The sequence below is a fragment of the Aphis gossypii genome, chromosome 2, assembly GCF_020184175.1.
Source record: "Aphis gossypii isolate Hap1 chromosome 2, ASM2018417v2, whole genome shotgun sequence".
Classification (NCBI taxonomy): domain Eukaryota; kingdom Metazoa; phylum Arthropoda; class Insecta; order Hemiptera; family Aphididae; genus Aphis; species Aphis gossypii.
The window spans coordinates 73452832-73466672 of record NC_065531.1 but is presented as its reverse complement, the minus strand read 5'-3'; the positions used below and the strand labels follow the sequence as shown (position 1 = coordinate 73466672).

Sequence of the window (13841 nt, the reverse complement as noted above, 5' to 3'; positions counted from 1 at the left end):
CTGCTACCACCACCGGCCACACGCGCGCTTTATACGTCAGGTTAGGGGTAGTCGACGGGTTTTCGTGGGTGGAGTGGTGGAGGAATTCAATTTCCAGACCGCGCGCTATAACGCATGAATAATTCAAGAAAATAATAATGTGCGTGGTGAAATTTTCCGTTATTGTTTCAAAGGACTGTGCGCGTGCAGCAGCGGTTTATACCTATATTTATGTATATATATATATATATATGTATGTGTGTGTGCTCAGAAAGTAGATATATATATATGATGAGTGTGCGCCACACGTTACCGTCGTTCCTTTTTATCGTATTGACGCGCCAAAGTAGCTGACGGCTGCTAAACGGTTTTACCTTTTTCTTCTAGCTCGATTGCAATTCCGACGAATGCATAAACAGAATATTATACCCCACGGTATAGGAGTATAATAAGTACGTTCATAAACGCAGACATTGTGTTTGGGTCTCTGCAATTCGAGGAACCAAACTTTTTTTAAGCTATAATATATTCACTCAATCCAGCACAATATTTAGTAGGTCAGCCGTTGATTAGTTGAGTTTTTCGTTACAAGCTCAAACGATGAAAATAAAAACTAAAGACGTGATTTGAAAAACTGCAATACATAGAGGCAGATTCATGCGTGCATATAGCTTATGATAAAAGCTATTATTGTTTTTTTAAATAAATTAGTTAAACTGAACTGGAATCATCTGAAAACGAAAGCGCTCTGAGCGATTAAATAGTTTTTATTTAACAAAGGTATGATTTTTTAAAAAAATTATAATTTAGTATATTGTAATATACACCAACTTATGTAGACATTAATTTCCCTATTTACTTCACACCTATAAATTTATTATTATTATATTATTATACTTAAAATCATAATATGTATGAAGTTGCGAAGTGCTTTGAAATTACGATAGTAACTGTTATTTTTAACTTTGTCAACGACATTTTACTTCGCAACTTAAATCTTTATCAGTATAATATGTGACTTTTATTATGTGGCTATGTCAGTTTTTTAAGAGGTAATAAAAATTTATACAGAACTCATAAAAATGATAAAATAAGAAATTTGCACTTTCGATCAAGACCATAAGTTTCATAAAATCATTTGGTAGACGTATTGACACACCAACTGGTCCTAGTGCAATCGTATTTAATTTTTTTTTTTTTAAACCTGACTCCTACAGTTACGACAATATCTTTTTTTGTAACTTGAGTGTAAAAATATTGAGCTATAATCAGCGAAGTTTGAACTTACCTCGCATTTAAATACTTACGAATTATTACGCACAAAGATCCTGGTTTGACATGTACTATATACGTATTTGATGTAAGAATAATAATAGTAATATCGTATGTTCGTCAGTGTTGTATGTTTTTCTGAAACGCCACCGGTTTCAACACGATATAATATTATTATATTAAATAATATCAGGGCACTCTTTGGGTATTATAATATTCTATACACCATTAAATTATATCGACAACTGAACTGACGTTCGATTGTATCAGACACTAAAGAATAAAATCGTAATACTGTGTACAGCGTACTCACACACGCACTGACATCCCGGATATCCTACATATGCATGAATAATGCACAGGAAACCCAAAATACAAATGTTCTCGTACACGCTGTTATATTTCGGGTATTCCATAAAACGTGAACTGGCATTGTATGCGCTCGCCGCCGATCCCTGGGACCCACAGACAGTCACGAAAGGGTTTCAATATTTATTTCCCTTTATTATTTATTAACATTCTCGCCAAGGAATCGATTTTTTTTTTCACGGACCGTTACTACACACACCTTTTATTATTCAAAAAAAAAAGGACTGTGTGTGTGCGGATATTATTTTATACATAATATATGTATATGAAAGGGTTGAGGGTACAAAAAACCTGTCTTCCTTGAGAAGAAAAAAACATGCCACTGTCACACATCCCGTGAAAGGGTTACATAAAATATATACATATTATATATACGCTGTGAGACTACCGGGGGGAGAAAAAAAAATGCATGCATGACACACACGACCCCCAGGAGTATGTTAATATAAACTACCTAAAAGGGATGCTGCGATTTGAATAGAATGTGTTTTGAAAATTAAGGGTTGTATACGATAACTAGGTTATTATTGTACTTTTTTTTCACAGTGAATGGAAATCGGATACAACGGTGCCAGGGAAGGACCCATTTTTTATGTGTCGACCCTGATTTTTTTTTTTTTTTTTGTATGCAAAAATCTAAGTGTGAAAAAGATCAACGGGATCCAAACACACACTGCATCGTTAGACCGGAAATATTTTGAAACTACGGGTGAATTTTGTTTTTTTGTTGTAGTTGTCTCTTTGCCCTCTTTTTTTTCCTGTGCTATGTATCTCATTATATTTTTATTATTATTTTTCATCCCTACGGGATGTTGTATTATATTTTCATAGAGTCGCTCGTTAGGTGACAAACCCTTTAGCCAATAAGTATTCATATTTTGTGCATAATAAAAATACCGCGTAACGAGCCATCACAATACAGTTTACGGTTACATAAATGAAGTCAACTGATAGTGTTCAGAGAACTGTTTTTTTATACATAAATGTTAGTAGGTATTAAACAATATTTTTTTAAAACATTCGAATCAATGAGCTAAGCCAACCAAATGATTAGTTAGTAAAATATAACAAACAATGTATAATATAATATTATATTATATCATGTGTGTTTATTTAAGTGCAATAATTGTCCCCGTTTAGCATGAAAATGTAGAAACAACAGTAACTAGTTGTTATTTTATATCACATACCTATTTATGAAAGTGTCAATGATCTGTATACTATGAATATAAAGTTCATAAACCATAACAATTCAAAATATTTAGTACACGAAGTTTAAGCTGTTGTACAAGCACAATTTTCCAAGGAAAATGTAAAACTATGAAATACGACTTACGAGAAAGGTATAATAATATAACCATAATATGTATAATATACTGTTCAACGAATTAAAAATGTTAAGAATATAAGATTTTATACGAAACTGTAACGAACGAGTTATTATATAGCTTAAAGATTCGTAAAAAAAAATACAATTTTTGATTTGAAAAATGAATATTCTAAAATATTTTTATTCCTTATTTAGGTTAGGTGAAAACAACACGATTCTAATAGTAATACAAATTAAATTTATTACAAAACGGTCCAAAGCCATCGTCGCGATTGGAATGAGCGATTCAATAATATTATATGTTATAACGGCGAAACATCACTAGCTGAGCTCTATGGAATGAGTATGCACATTTAGATTTAATATATAATATATAGCGAGCGAGACGAGATCGAGACGAAGATCGAAAAACGGTAACGGGAGCACACCGTTCGGTGGCCATGAAACGAGAAACCTGTTGAAGACATTATAAACGTTTTAAATTAGTATTTATGTACATATATATATACCGGTTAAGACGTCAGGGTGTAAAAATATAGTACTACAAAAAAAAAAAACAAATATAAATTATACATATATATAGTCCTGGGGTGGCGTGTCGCGGGAATGAAAAAACGAGACGGAAAAAAAATATCGCTCGTCGTCAATTTCGTTTATTTTTTAACTGAGCTCGTTGAAATAATAATAAATTACCTCGTGATTCGTCGTCGTCGACAAAATATAATATATATATATATACATATTAATATTATATGCAGCGTAATAATAATAATAATAATATTATATAGTAGCGGTAGGTCAGGATGAGGATGACGACTATACGCGAACTTGAAACGAACGCGGCGGAATGATAAACGGCGAGAAGGCCGGGACGGCGGTGGGTGGTGATGATGGAAAATGAAGGGTGTGAGGGGAAAGAGGGAAAATAATAATAAAAACGCGGGAAAACTTTTTCTCCCATTCATAAGGCTAAATTGCTAGTTAAAATTCCGTATCGTACGCACGTCGCACGCCACCTCAACCGCCGCCACCGCCACTGCCGCCGCCGCCGCCGCCGCCTACACTGCTCATCTGTATCGCGCGGGCGATATAAATAATCTGTGTAAAATTATGTATTTATATATTATTATAAAGTGTGGGGATGAAGAAGTGGCACTGTCGCGGATTGTGCGTAGGGCGTGTAATACAAATGTTATAATGACTTATAAAACATCGAAACGATTGTATAATATACGATCTTCGTTCGCGCTTCCGTACGTGCTTAATAAACACTTTATAAATAATAATTATTTCCCCTAAAGTATACCAGTTGGATATTCTCGTTTCATGTAGTGAAAACGTACATGATATTATGTTGAATGCGTGGAACAAGGACGCTTGTTCCGTTAGACGACCTATAACTGGAGTGCCCAATAACCAATATGCATATGCAGGATTATAATTACGTGCTAATACGTTCACTGAGTCCGAATCGTAGCTAGGCGAGGTTCATAGAGGAGGAGGGGCTTATTCCCCCAAGTATACATCGGATAATAAGTTACAAAATCGTCTACGATGACGCATACAATAGGATACGAATAAGACGTATGTTTCAAAACTATTTCTCAAATTTGACAAACGCTTAGATTTTTTGTTCCTTTTTAAAAGTGTCCTGTGACAATACCAACGTTTTTTTTTTTCAAACGATAGTGATCCTTTTTACCATACATTAATATTTTAGTGCTTGAGTGTTATTTAAAATTACAATAATCAGAAATTGAACAAATACATAATATTATTAAAGGAAAAAATGGAAGTAGCATGCTTAGTGACTCATGCTGGGATAAATATTATATATTATACATAAATATTGATATAATTTATATTTATTACCAGCCATTTTCAAATATACTAACTTAGTAGAAGGGTGTAGGAGAAATATCCACACAGAGCAATAAAAAGAAAATATGAGGGTTACATGCTATAGTCCCACTCCCCCCAAAAAATGGTCTTAGTTGCGATCACTGTATCATAATACTAATTAATATTTATTCATATAATATGTAATGTATGTGAATATTGGTCTTAACACTCTTAGCAGTATACTTTTCTACTGTTTGGGATAGCTTTAAAAAGCTTACAATACCTATAGTGGCTATAACACCCAAGTGATATTATCTAATGAAATATAAAATTCATCAAATACATGGCTATTTTTTTTGATTTTGTGTATTATTATACAAACAAATTATGTTTAAAACTATAAAAAGTAAGTCTATAGTTTTACACATTAATACATTGAGTTTTAACAAAAAGTATATGTATATTAACTTAATATCGTATCGTTTAAACTCCTTACTTATAATAATTATTATTATGACTCTGAACTTTGTTTCCGGTTGAATGGCGATAGTATAAGTATAAACGGATGTTTGAAATAAGTGATTCCCGTGTTGAATTAAATATCCTTTGTCTGTTCTTATAAAATATAATAAACATGAATTGATCTAGTCAAAAAAATCTGATTGTTTAATCGCACAGCAGCAGATACTAAAAGTCTAAAACCATCGTAGAACGTCAAAAATCTTTGTGAATATATTATCCTGGAATATAAAAAATAAAATTATATTAATAACATAACTTATATGAATTCCAATAATAATATTACAGTTATTTGGATTTTTAAACGTCTTATAAACAAGGTTTTATAATAATTAAAATAAATTATTTTTCACGCATAGGTATGTGATAATGTGATATGTTTTGTAACGTTGATAGATTTTATTTTATAATTTCAACACCATGTGTACATTATAATATACAATTTTATTATTTTTATACTTAGGTATATATGTATGTACAACGTACATAAGCAGCTCATTCGTATTTTTAAATTAAATCCGGCATAATATTATTTTATTTATTTAATTACGTTTTCGTATGAGATGGTCCGTTTACAATAATATTTATATTAAAGTATGAAAACGAACATATTTCGCAGTTTGTAAAGTAACTCATGAATGCGATGTAATAATATTATCACATAATATTATGCTTTTGGGGCGGGTATGTGCGACTTATCAAAACGCACCCGTTCACCAACTACAATGTATCTATTATTATGACTCCACGGATGCCGCTATTATAGACGCGTACACCCCTATAATATATTATTATATAATAATATCGTATAAACGGTTCAAAAATTAATATTCGTCCACAAGAAATGACTATACAACTGCAGAGATTATTAATATTGATATCTAATATACCTACTATGGTTACTGGTATACCTACACAAAGTAACACACGCATAATATTATATTATTATAAAATAACATTGTTATACAAAATATGTTTTCCGATAAATTAATATCGTTTCCTACGCGAGATGATGAAAACTTGCAATATAATATAATATATACATATATATACGTCGTATGTTTATTGTCCCGTGAAACGCGATTAAATTATCGCTCCCGAACTATAATATAATATAAACGTGATTCGGGTGAGTTCTATACAACACACAACGATGATTGTAATATAAAATTGTATACAATATATTATAATATACATAATATAAGTAGGAGATGTATACATATTACATAGGAATAATAATTATTTTAATTCGCGCACTCGGCGAATGCTCGTCTACACTCAGCGTATTTGCAAAATCGGCGATCAAGCTGAATGTGAAGGGTACAACCCATCATTGCAAATATTTAAGCGGCCCGAATACTACTCGATAAGTGTATAATATAGGTTCCATGACTACCTATTTTTGTTTCAAACTCCGAAATCAATTAAAGTTACCGTAGTTTAATGTTGTAATAAATTTCGTCAGCTGTACATAAAGAACTACCAAAGATATACAAAAATCTTTCCGATTACCATCTATTTTTATATATACATAAAGTATTATACATTAATCAATGAATATATATTATAACTGTATAAATAGTTCTACGTATCGTATAAATTGCTGAGAAATATAAATTTATTCGTGTATAGACTTTTCGATAATTTTTAAAAATATAGATAGTATATGCAATATAATAGGTAATGTCTATTTTCTAAATTGGATGGTGTTGCGTAGATATTTGTAACAATATGTTATTACTATTCGAGTAATACAATTAGTTTTGCACGATTACATAATACGGAATAAAAAAATTATCGACGTGTAAATGTATAAGTATAAGGTCTAACAATCTTCAATTGAAAACAGATCAGGATGTAAATTCTTAAATTCATCAGTCATCAATAACATTTTTGGAATTTATCTGCGATATTGATTCTTTCCGTATAAAAATACTATCATAGCTTCAGACTCCGCGTGTTTAGCACAGTTTTCATATTAGTTTTTACAAATCTTAGTTTAAAAAAAGATTTTCCACAAGATAACTAACGACTGGAATATTCACAATATTATTACGATTTTCACTAATTTTGTTTTGGTACTTCAAATATTGATGTGTTTAAAATTAAATGTTTATTCACATACACTGAGTAATATTGCTCTATGATATTACAGCTAACTACGATAATAATCACAGTTCAAATAAGATTCTTTATTATGCTATTAACTATTAGGTACCTAATAGTTAACACATCCTGTTGAGCAAAATGAGTTAATACTCTTCTCTAACATACCCAAAAAACTAATAATATAAATATTAAAAATAAAATTCTAATTGATAAAAACCGAATGACCATAATAATCTGAATTTTTATAATATTATATCGATTAACGGCAATGGTTTCGATTTCGGTACCCTGAGAAAATCAAAATACAATGGTTTGACAACGACTTTCTGAAGGTTCCGATTATTCCAATACTGATATTTATAATAAATTACGGGTCGACATTTCGCAATCGATACAACCATCGTTCATAACGACGATTCGTTCACGATATTATAATATACAGACTATATGTATGCTATATGGCCGGGTTGTCGTAGTCACGGAAATGCCGACTCTCGGACGTTGACATTTCCGACGTGCGCACAAGCACAATAATAATATAATAATAATATTGTTTTAGAAATTCGTCCGACGCCGACGACGACGACGACGACGACTGCAACAGCAGTATTTTGGTTTCTCGTGAGAGAGGGGTGTACGTTTGATTGTTTTTGTGACTTGTGACTATAGGAAGAAAACAAATCGGTGTATTATATAATATGACGCCGTTAAAACACGCGTGCGAACGTTAGAACGTCGTTGCGTAGGAATGTATTTTAAACGGACGAAATAATAATAATATCTGTCAACGTCACGTTTGAAATAATATTAAAATCGCGAACTAGACGCGACAAAGGGGGCTCAATAGGAATAATAATAATAAACGGAACGCAAACAGAATCGGACGTATCGGTAGTCGTATAATAGATGTATTATTGTTTTCTTTTGGTGATGCCCGCGGGACGTCGCAAAGCCCAGACACGTCGGCGGCTGCATGTTATCGAAAAATCGTTCGTCGCCGTTTTTCAATAATATTATATTATTTGGTAAATGACAGCTCGCGACGGGCGCGCGTTAATCAAAAAAGTCGCGCCGCTTCCCGCAGTGCGTGTTCTACTACACGTATTCGTCATCGAGATTTATAATATTATATTAGTATAATAGTGAGCTCCACAGTGTTGGCGATCAAAGTTCCGAAAAATTCGTTTTGTAGTACCCGAAAGATCTTTGAACTATAATATCGAAAGCTACTTCCGGGACTATATACCACCCACCTATACAACAATAATATAATATTATGCCTAATCGATTTTTCTAAATTGTATTCGTAGGTATTTTTATTTCTTAAATTCTATATTTTTATCGTGTCATTTACGCATCGTATGGTACGAATCAAATAAAAATGTCGAATGTGCTACCTAATAAAATCAAATATGTACATATTATATATTTTTAAATAATTATTTATAATTATTTTCGATTGAAGTTTTAGGTATATTGTATCCGAATATCGACATTATTCGTATCATGGTTATTTTAAAAAAAAATGTATTTTTTTAGTAAGTGATGTCGACTTGGATCTGTGTGATATTGTAATAGCATAGTGCAATAATTCGTCCGAATCGCATGTAAAAATTTGTTTAGTTATTCGTTTTCCTCGTGGTCGTGGTACCCCAAAATGTATAATATGCAAATTCGCATAAGATTATAAAATGGCAAACGTGGGCGCCAACTTCACGACGGTACTTTCACAGCAGATGCAAACTATAATAATGTCTGTGTTAAGTCAGTAAGAGTATTATTAGCACTAAATTAAGATGTGACCATTCGAGTGCATATTTAATATTATATTATAATGGTGCGTCATCGCGTTGTGAAATGTTTGATGCCGATCTACACTTGAAGAGTATAATATAATAAGACGCATTCGTTTCAAGTATAGTAATTTAAGAATTTTTGCATGGCAGACGATTTTTTCTCTGTTCTTGTTTTGGCGCCTTTTTGAAATTTCACCGATGTACACTTAAAAAATGTATGAGAGTACGGGAGTATGCAGAGAAAAAAAGCGTTTCAGATCACGTCGTCTGCTGTTAGTCAATGTGTTTCAGTGGAGACGGTCGTTTCCAGAAAACGTGTGTAATATATCATATACGCTTGCATATATACGTGTTATACTTTTACCCCATACTTGCCTGTCATCTCACCCCCGTGGAGGCGGACGAGCGTATATCGCGATTCGTGACTCATACGCACTTCCATTAAAAAAACGTGTGTCGTATATACGATTTCTTTTTATGCGTTTCGATCGAAATGTGTCCGAGACATTGACGGCGGCAGTGGCGGGCAGACCTGTTTATCCACCCCACACGGACGGAATAATAATAATAATAAAAAACGAACGAACGACCATAAAAACTCTGCGCTCCATAAACCGCCCCCGTCGTAGAAACCACTCCGGGTGTGTGTGTGTGTGTGCGTGTGCGCTTGTATTCGGGAGCTTTAAGGCCGGGGAGACGGGTCATTGGTCGGGAAAAGAAAAAGTCCAAGGAAAAAGGGTCCTTTTGAAAGAGGGACCATATATAGGGACTTTGCTCCCTTTCTAACTCTCCCTCTTGCTCTCTCTCACTCTCTCCTTCTCTCTCTCACACTCTCGCTCTCTAGTAATGTGTATTTATATATATATAAATGCGTGCATAGTAATAGTGCAGCCATTATAAACGGCATCGGCCCTTATCGCAACGACAACGGCGAAGAGCGCTTTCCTTTCCGCCCATCGCGTGCGCAATATAATATATACGTATATAAAACGCACACATAAAACTCCGGGAAAAACACTATCGACGTTTTCCTTGAAATCCCTTTACGGGTATTAAAACGACCCGGCAGAATTCTCTCGGCACATTGTGTCGCCCCGCGCAACCTGCGCCCCACACCCTGCCACCACTGGGTATATATACGTACATCGCCAGCCCGATTCTCATCCGCCACCGAGCATTTCCCGCGAACGCTGCACCGCACCGCCACCGGACGGGTTCTCGGGGGAGAGTTTTCCTTATTTATAATGTGTTTCTATCTCGCGTGGATACGGTCCATATACGACGACGACGGCAGCGGCGATACAGCTCGGTGGAGTATTATGTATGTGTGTATATATATATATATACGTGGCGTATACTCTACGGGAAAGAAATGTACACCCGCGAGTATAATGCATACATATATGATGTGTAATGTATGCGCGTGTATATTTATACGTACCTATTATACGTATATGATATATATGTATACGACTTGAGAGCGTTTTATTTTTCGAAATGTTATTCACTCCGAGTGTCAATAAAAATTGATGCATCGGGCGCGCATTAGACGATAATATAATAAATATATGTATGCGTGCACTGCACGTGCGGAGAAAATGACAAATACGTTTTTCGTTCCTCGTCGTCGTATCTGCATAATATTATTATTAATATTATTATGTATATAATAATATAAGAGCGATGACGGCGACGACGTCATGCTGAAGACGGTCATTTTTCGTCGATTTGACGGAGTGGATGTGTCGATTTTCCGTTTGTCTCGCACTATACTATATAATGTTATGTAATATAATATTATATATGCGATAACGTCGTAGTAACAGCGTTATAATATCAACGCGATCCTGTGTACTCGTCATCGTTGCACGCATATTATCATGATGTATATTTTATATAATATTATACATATCGCATTCGTTATTTCGACTTGAGATTTCGAGGTTCGTATAGACTATATTAATAATATATGAGGTATATGATCAATTTTTTGGCGATACAGTGATTTTATATCGTTCGCCACTTTTTTTTTTTCAAGCATGGGTAGATATAATATTGTACTCAGGATCGAAGCACAAGCGTGTGGCTACTATTACGTCTTATACAGTTTATATATTATATACCATTTTTGTTTTACGAGCTCGACATCATGTCTCCGGTACCCGTGAATTCAAGGACGCGACAATATCACCACATTTATTATTTATTACAATGTACGCGGGGTAAGGACTTAAGACACACGTACGCGTTTTGTAATTATTATTATATTGTTAATATGCGCTACAACGGTTGACATATAGGTACCTACGTTTTATTTGTACGTCCTCCGTGCGAATGCGATCAGGTGTGCTCGATCGTGATGCGATTAACGAATATCCTATACATTATAATTATATATAGGTACGTGTTATAGTATGGCGTCTGTTCGTCTGTGCGAAGTGTGTACCTATGGGTAAAAGGCGACAGAATGTGGAACAAAAACGTAAACCATACATTACGACGTCTGGCTGACCCTATTATACCAAATATTATTTTGCACGATATTCGATGTACTCGCCTGCAGAGTCGACATGACGTCTGTACGTGTGTTATAATACCTATATATAATAATCGACCAGCATATAAAATAACATAATAGTACCGAATACAACAGTCTTAAAAGTTATAAATACATTTTTTGTAATGAAATATCACAACTTCATACGTAGGTATAATATTTTGCGTAATATGTAATAATATTCAATAATATTCATAGGGTACCACCATAGTTATGAAATTTAAATGTATTTTTATTACAGTAGCTGGTAACTAAAGAAACATAAATTTGAATTCGGTTTTGTAGATTTTGTCTAAATTTATTGAATTTCTTAAAAGCTGCGTCTTCTGCTCTAAAACAACACTCTACCTATACGTTGCTTTGAGTTGGCACACGTCCTAAACTTTGACTGAATTATGGTATAAGATATCCTCGTAACATACATCCATTATCGACGCGGTACGAATATAATAATTATTATTATTAATATTAATGCATATCTTAATTGGCAGTGTTGCAATCCCTTCACGTCATTATATCGCTGCGGGTAAAACGTTCTCGTTATTATAATATATTCGCCGTTAAGACCCGATAATTATTGTAATCCGCGACGGTTCTGATTACGGTTATTTACATGGGGCGAACTCTCAAAATCCTCTGCCAACGAGCCGAACAGGATTTCCGAGTAACGCGATACGGCGCGTGCTCTCACGATAACGGCAACGACGACGACGAACACATATTATTATTATTATTATTACGAGATATTATTAATGTATTAATAACGCTCGACCTTTTTCGCTGCGCAGTGCAAGTCGGCGTTAACGAAATTCGTCCGACGAGAGAGACGGGATTATTATATACCTACGCGAGTTTTCTGCCGAGACTCGAGACCATAATATCGTATATTGTTATTGTTATTTTAGCAGGTAAGGTACGTATAGTATAGTATATAGTCGTAGAATATTATATACATTGTAAACCGGGTGGCGCTCGTTGTTTACCCGCATTTTAACGCAGACATAATATTATAATATATACATGCAGCTACTGTTTGTTTTTTGACTCGAAAAGCAATATACACTTAGCGTCGCACGGCACTAATATATTATTGTACGTCCGGAGTCGGCGAAAACGGTTACTAGGCCTTTGCGGACGAGGAGCGCATCTCTCACTATGGATAATTAATCGAATCCATTAGCGAGTTATAATATTATACAGCACCACCTACCTACCTATAGGACGATAGATTGCTAACCTATTTTCGCATATACTATCCAAACTTCCAAACGCGTAAACGGCCGTATATTATTATAATATTATGCTCGCGCGTTCGAGTCGATGACGTTTCTGCTGCAGGGTCGGGGGTCGCGTGTAACACACACGCACGCGCGCCCGTGCGATTTACATATTAGAGTAGGTACAGTATAATAATATACACGTACCTATATATATGTATTGGACCCGGGCCGGCAGAAGAGCGGCAAAGGACGACCGGGGATTGGGTTGGCGGCGGTAAAGGCTGTCCTTTGTTTTACTCGGGAGCGCGTTATCCTTCGCGAGTCTACCCGCCTCGCCCGCGTACACAATACATTCGCAACCCTTAATTAGCTGACGGCTGGACTGGCTTTCCTTTCTCCCGTGGGTATCCCTTTTGTACGGGAGCCGTATATATACATTTGAGCCAGTGTATGTGTATATACCTATATATATATGTACATTATCGCCAGAGTGTATGATATAATATATACATAGTGCTGCGCCGCCGGTGGCCGGGTTCGACCAATGGCAGTCAACTTCTATTGTTTTGCCGGGCGACCCGACTATGTGTACGGCTATATAATATTATATAATACGCGAGCTGCGAAACTCACGCTGCAGACCTCATTTGCACCCCCTACACCCTTCCCGAAAAGTGCGCGTATTATTATTATTACTATGCCACCATATATACTACGTGGGATACATATAATATATATATATATAGTACATTGTTTCTATGATAAAACGGCCGAATTCATAATTCCGTTTTTTATTGTCTTATATTATATTCATTTATTTTAATTTTTTTTGTTTTCCACGCCGATTA

At 34.6% G+C, this 13841-nt stretch overlaps 1 long non-coding RNA gene across 1 annotated transcript in view; it reads right to left on the bottom strand.

The window, feature by feature from the left end:
* The window catches only part of LOC126550117 (uncharacterized), a 48977-nt gene that overhangs the window by 17814 nt on the left and 17322 nt on the right, over positions 1 to 13841 (bottom strand). Inside the window, exon 2 of the long non-coding RNA XR_007604165.1 lies at positions 5289 to 5532. This is a non-coding gene — a long non-coding RNA (uncharacterized LOC126550117). The remainder of the gene's footprint in view (positions 1 to 5288; positions 5533 to 13841) is intronic.